This window comes from Schistocerca piceifrons, chromosome 6, assembly GCF_021461385.2.
Source record: "Schistocerca piceifrons isolate TAMUIC-IGC-003096 chromosome 6, iqSchPice1.1, whole genome shotgun sequence".
In the NCBI taxonomy this organism is placed as follows: Eukaryota; Metazoa; Arthropoda; class Insecta; order Orthoptera; family Acrididae; genus Schistocerca; species Schistocerca piceifrons.
This window is the reverse complement of record NC_060143.1, coordinates 352319852-352326773: the sequence shown is the minus strand read 5'-3', so window position 1 is coordinate 352326773 and position 6922 is coordinate 352319852. Positions and strand designations below refer to the sequence as shown.

The following is a 6922-nucleotide window of genomic DNA, read 5'->3' as shown; positions in this document are numbered from 1 at the left end:
GATCTTCAGAATCCCAAGGTGGTTGGAAGACCCTGCCCATAATCCTCCAAACGTTCTCAGTTACAACGATATCTGGCGACCTTGCTGGCGAAGGTAGGGTATGGCAAGCACGAAAACAAGCAGTGAAAAGTTTCGGCGTGTGTGGGCTGGCATTACCTCGCTGAAATGCAAACCCAGGATGGGGTGCCATGAAGGGCAATAAACCAGGGCGTAGAATATCGTCGACGTACCGTTCTGCTCTAAGGGTGCCGTAGATGACATCCAAATGGTCCTGCTACGTAAAGAAATTGCACTCCAGGTTATCACTCCTGATTTGCGGGCCGTATGGCGGGAGGTGGTAATTTTGATACCCCACCGTGGTCCGGGGTGTTACCTGACGTGTTTTGAGTGGTCATCGGGGCTTATTTGGAAGTGAGACTCATCGCCGAAAACAACTCTATGAAAAACAATTACATTCCAGGCCGAAGACTTGTCTGGAGACGTCCCTAACAGTAATGGGATACTAACTTGACTGTCGCCCATCACACGGCCGGACAACGAGGTATGATGGTCTAAGGTGCCGTTCTTTTGCCTCAACCGATCTCATTTGAATTATTCTGCCATTTCCTCAGTAACATTATCGACAAATATTCTAGTTAAACCTTAAAGAAAATGTAATGGAAAACCAAATCATAATCATAAAATTATAGTTCACTCAGCGCACGGCCATCCAGAATTCTGTAACTCGTTTCCGGCTAAATGCACGGATGTAAAATAATGTGTAAAAGCTTGATTTACAGGTAAAATTACATTTACTTTATGTTCCGGAATAGATTATTGAACCGTCCTTGAACCTTTCGTAGAGAATAGTGGTTACAGTAACCTTTCTCTACGAGAACTGAGTTTATTTCATTCAGGAAAGCCAGACGAAGTGGCCCAGTGGTTCTAGGCGTTACAATTTGGAACCGCCAAACCGCTACGGTCGCAGGTTCGAACCCTGCCTCTGGTATGGATGTGTGTGATGTCCTCAGGTTAGTTAGGTTTAAGAAGTTCTACGTTCTAGGGCACTGATGACTTTAGAAGTTAAGTTCCACAGTGCTCAGAGCCATTTGAACCATTCAGGAAAACAAATAGTTACTGGAAATTGGCAAACGCGTAGACAATTACTAATGTGATAACGGTGAAAAATAACGCAAAGTAAGTATCAACTTCAAGCAGCCTTCTTAAAAGAAATTAGATAACAAAACCTTTTATGCACTTTCACACCTTCCACAAAAAATGAACACGTAAGATCATACATAAATTGCGGGTCTGAGTTTCGGAATATGGGTAAACTCCCTATATAGCTACAGATTTTCCTTTAGTTTTATTCCAGATTCAACGTACCAAAATTGTATCGAGGTGTGCTATGAAACTAGTCGATGGCTTGCTAATGTTTATATTCTTTCAGCACTTAGTTGTTCCCTCTGTGCAACAGTAGAAAGCTACATATTTCTTGTCATGTCAATAAAGTTCATTATATATCTGATTTCAAGCTCTCTCGGTGTATTCCAATAACAAAATCATCTCAAGTGATCAGCTCCGTAGTGACTTCGTCTTGTTACAACCTTTCCGTGAGGTTCGTACCCATCATGTTTGCCTGACGATGATTGGAACGAAAATCAGTGAAACGTTGCGACAAGATGACGACAAGACGATGTTAACTTTCAGCTGATCACCCAACAACAATTTAAGCTTGCTATATTTTATTTTTAGGTAAATGAAATTTATTTTTCAACAGCTCAAGATAATTGCAGGAAACGAGACTTCTAATCGTATTAACAGTGAGACAGCAAACTGTATTCGGCACCCATTAAAGACGTGTGCCTCCGAGGATAAGTGTGTGAATGACAGATCAGTATTCAGGTGGTCCTACGGTTCATTCTATGATGTACAGGCTCTACCCTCTTTGTCTGTGATCTGCATACGTATAAATTACATACATGACGTTGGCTCATGTATGTCCGGGTGCTTCTGGGTAACTGTCTCTGTAAAGCAGCTCAAAATTAAGATGAAGATAGAGAAAAACAACGTCCAAGAGGAGCACGTCTAGCAAATTTTTACTAACAAGAATATACCTCTAGAATATTCACAAATCCTGCTACTGCCAGTAAACACAATTAAGTTCTACGAAACTGGACAATAATTTGCGATATAATGATCGTTTACTATATCAAATAACAGTACTAATGTTTCCACATTACGAGTCGTGCACTCACAACAAATGACTATTATTACTTGCATTCTTTCTCAAAGATGTGTTGCACCGCTTTAGGCAATGTAATCGCAGCATAGCTGCAAAGATCTCTTTTGCTCTACAACTGGCATCGACGTTACGCCACCGTCTGGTAGACCTTAAAATATTAAAATAGTGTTCACTACCTGAGCATAATATTAAAATACACTGCTGGCCATTAAAATTGCTACACCACGAAGATGACGTGCAACAGACGCGAAATTTAACCGCAGGAAGAAGATGCGGTGATATGCGAATGATTAGCTTTTCACAACCAGAATGAGATTTTCACTCTGCAGCGGAGTGTGCGCTGATATGAAACTTCCTGGCAGATTAAAACTGTGTGCTCGACCGAGACTCGAACTCGGGACCATTGCCTTTCGCGGGCAAGTGCTCTACCAACTGAGCTACCGAAGCACGACTCACGCCCGGTACTCACAGCTTTACTTCTGCCAGTACCTCGTCTCCTACCTTCCAAACTTTACAGAAGCTCTCCTGCGAACCTTGCAGAACTAGCACTCCTGAAAGAAAGGATATTGCGGAGACATGGCTTAGCCACAGCCTGGGGGATGTTTCCAGAATGAGATTTTCACTCTGCAGCGGAGTGTGCGCTGATATGAAACTTCCTGGCAGATTAAAACTGTGTGCCCGACCGAGACTCGAACTCGGGACCTTTGCCTTTCGCGGGCAAGTTCGTGTCTCGGTCGGGCACACAGTTTTAATCTGCCAGGAAGTTTCATATCAGCGCACACTCCGCTGCAGAGTGAAAATCTCATTCTGGAAACATCCCCCAGGCTGTGGCTAAGCCATGTCTCCGCAATATCCTTTCTTTCAGGAGTGCTAGTTCTGCAAGATTCGCAGGAGAGCTTCTGTAAAGTTTGGAAGGTAGGAGACGAGGTACTGGCAGAAGTAAAGCTGTGAGTACCGGGCGTGAGTCGTGCTTCGGTAGCTCAGTTGGTGAGCACTTGCCCGCGAAAGGCAAAGGTCCCGAGTTCGAGTCTCGGTCGGGCACACAGTTTTAATCTGCCAGGAAGTTTCAGCTTTTCACAACATTCACACAAGGTTGGAGCCGGTGGCGACACCTACAACGCGCTGACAGGAGGAAAGTTTCCAACCGATTTCTCATACACAAACAGCAGTTGACCGGCGTATCCTGGTGAAACGTTGTTGTGATGCCTCATATAAGGAGGAGAAATGCGTACCATCACGTTTCCGACTTTGATGAAGGTCGGATTGTAACCTATCGCGATTGCGGTTTATCATATCGCAACATTGCTGTTCGCGTTGGTCGAGATCCTATGACTGTTAGCAGAATAAGGAATCGGTGGTTTCAGGAGGGTAATACGGAACGCCGTGTTGGATCCCAACTGCCTCGTATCACTAGCAGTCGATGTGACAGGCATCTTATCCGCATGGCTGTAACGGATCGTGCAGCCACGTCTCGATCCCTGAGTCAACAAATGGGGACATTTGCAAGACAACAACCATCTGCACGAACAATTCGACGACGTTTGCAGCAGCATGGACTATCAGCTCGGAGACCATGGCTGCGGTTACCCTTGACGCTGCATCACAGACAGGAGCGCCCTCGATGGTGTACTAAACGACGAACCTGTGTGCACGAATGGCAAAACGTCATTTTTTCGGATGAATCCAGGTTCTGTTTACGGCATCATGATGGTCGCTTTCGTGTTTGGCGACATCGCAGTGAACGCACGTTGGAAGCGTGTATTTGTCATCGCTATACTGGCGTATCATCCGGCGTGGTGGTATGGGGTGCCACTGGTTACACGTTTAGGTCACTTCTTGTTCGCATTGACGGCACTTTGAACAGTGGACGTTACATTTCAGATGTGATACGACCCGTAGCTCTACCCTTCATCCGATCCCTGCGAAACCCTACATTTCAGCAGGATAATGCACGACCGCATGTTGCCGGTCCCGTACAGGCCTTTCTGGATACAGAAAATGTTCGACTGCTGCCCTGGCCAGCACATTCTCCAGATCTCTCACCAATTGAAAACGTCTGGTCAATGCTGGTTGAGCAACTGGCTCGTCACAATACGTCAGTCACTACTCTTGATGATCTGTGGAATAGTGTTGAAGCTGCATGGGCAGCTGTACCCGTACACGTCATCCAAGCTCTGTTTGACTCACTGCCCAGGCGTATCAAGGCCGTTATTACGGCCAGAGGTGGTTGCTCTGGGTACCGATTTCTCAGGTTCTATGCACCCAAATTGCGTGAAAATGTAATCACATGTCAGTTCTAGTATAATACATTTGTCCAATGAATACTCGTTTATCGTCTGCATTTCATATTGGTGTAGCAATTTAATTTGCCAGTATTGTACGTACACCACACGACCTTAAATTTTTGTAGCGCCTGCACATCAATGTTCAGAATTACGCACTTTCTGTGTCAATTTCTTAGCTGTATGTCTGAGATACATGCAATATCTCACTGAGCTCGCACTGCATTGTGGAGCAACCACCTGCCGAAGAATACAACCTTCTTCTGCTTCATTGGTTTCGCAAACGAATTACTTTCGGTGCAACATGCACTTCACACGTAGAAATAGTACGGAATGACAAACCCAATTCTACATCTACGTAAATTACTCTGCTACTCACAATAAAGTATCTGGCAGAGGGTTCAATAAATTTCAGGTAGGCAGGTCATTTTGACCCTAACAGAACGATGTCGAAGATTGCTGTAGTGACGCTGAACTACGACGAGGAGCGTTGTCATTGCTTTTCACGTTCCCACTTCGAGCTGTTTCCCCGAACTCACAAAGATTCATCTAATGTTGTTACACTCGTACACGGAACAGAGAGGGCAAATGGACTCACAAGTTCAACATTCCGGGACAACACATATGTTACTGAGAACTATATACAAAGGATAAGTAAAGTTATGCGCTGCCCCACATCTTTAAGCTTCGACTGGTTTGTTGCTGTCCATCATCTTCTAATAATCCTTTCGCCTCTACGTAGCAACTACAGCCAACTTAATTAATAATATGTTCTTATATATCAAGTCTTTGCTCCTGCTACAGATTTCCGATTTTTTTCCTTTTCCAGTGGCAGGTTAATTAATCCACAATACCTTCATTTCTACTGCATTTCATACTCTATTTGATCACGAAACTTTAAATATACTTCGATAGGACCATATTTCAAACAATTTCAGATTCCGTTTTCTTTTGCTAATTTACACAGACGCATGGCTAACTCCCATAATCCAGATTATCAGATCTACACTTTTAGTAATTTATCACTCACACCCTGACGAATTACATACGCTGAATTTTCGAGATTGGACCAATCCGATCAGAGCAACGAATCAAGAATCAGATTTGGTGGCTTTTGGAAAGCTTGTATGGATAGTTCAATAAAGAAACTGTAAGTAGTGAAAGTTTGAGTGTCAGCGCTACGAACAGCTGAAAAACAAATATTTCGAAATAGATTTTCTAACACGGTTAAAAGAATTCAATACCCATTTTTTATTCCTTATTTATTGTTCAATGTACAAATTACCACTCTCAGACATCAAAGTGGCTAACTTAATGTAAGTCATGTTAATTTTCTTTGCCTACGAGTGAACCTTCTTGCTACTGCTCTGGGCTGATGATTCTTTTTGGGCCTTGCCAGCTCGGCTCACGTGCAGAACGCCTCCTCCCAGAAGTCCTCCTAGTAAGTCTCCCACACCGCCAATGGTGTCTCCCAGACCGATATCTATGGCAGCCGACCTCCGCGTTGTGGTCGTTGTCGTACTGGTGGTCGTGGTCGAGCTGTCCTGGGCGTCCGCTGTTCCGATCATCACCAGCACAACTACCAGTACCAGTGCTGACACTGCCGAAGTCTATTACGAGAGAATTGTGTGTCGTGAATATGTAACATTTCTGTTTTTTATATGTATACTACATTCTTACATGGTATGGGTAGGAGAATAATGAGTAGGGTCTACAGTGATCGAGTAGTATTTGAAGCATTAGATTACATCTTAAGTCATTTGCCCCTTATAGAAAGGGTAATTCGAGGACTGAGGGAAAGCATTTAAGGATTAAAAACATCGATGACGAGATATGAGAGGACAGTGGTAATTTAAATACTCTACCAGTTAGAATTAGCAAAAATAAATAAGCGGAATATATCCACTTGCCACTAGAAGTAACAGCTCGTTTGAGATGAAAATTAAGGAAATATTGTGGGCGCGGGAATTGTAAATAGTAGTTTCATCACTGTGAAAACTGTATTAGGGAATGAACTGACGTAAAATGGTTAACCCCCATGAGAGATGGGTCTTCTTAACGAACTGATTGAGACTCAGAATACGTCTAAGACTATACCCCATGTTACGAAGGCATACAGACGTACCGAAACATACATAATTAGACAACTAAAACTACTTTACCTGTGCGAACGTCTTTTGTCCGACCATTGCTGCGTGCTCTGTAACTGTGAGTTACAAAGCTCGAATCAGGAATATATGTAGAGGATTCTATCTCTACTTTTGATCAAGTAACCAGTCCGGTTGTGGTCACAGCATGTGGGCACGTTGATAATGAGCCCCAAGAAAATAAGCAATCCTCATTACGCTTGGCTAATTGTGACCGTCATTCGTCAATGCGTCAGCAGGTATCTGTACATGCCACCAACTTCCTCTAC

The 6922-nt window shown here is 43.6% G+C and overlaps 1 long non-coding RNA gene across 1 annotated transcript; it reads right to left on the bottom strand.

Annotated features, from left to right (window-relative positions):
- Positions 1 to 5733: 5733 nt before the first annotated feature.
- LOC124803040 lies at positions 5734 to 6715 on the bottom strand. Its single transcript, XR_007017184.1, has 2 exons — positions 6669 to 6715; positions 5734 to 6116 (listed from the first exon to the last, which is right to left on the bottom strand). It is a non-coding gene; the product is annotated as an uncharacterized LOC124803040 (long non-coding RNA).
- Between the last annotated feature and the right edge of the window lie 207 nt (positions 6716 to 6922).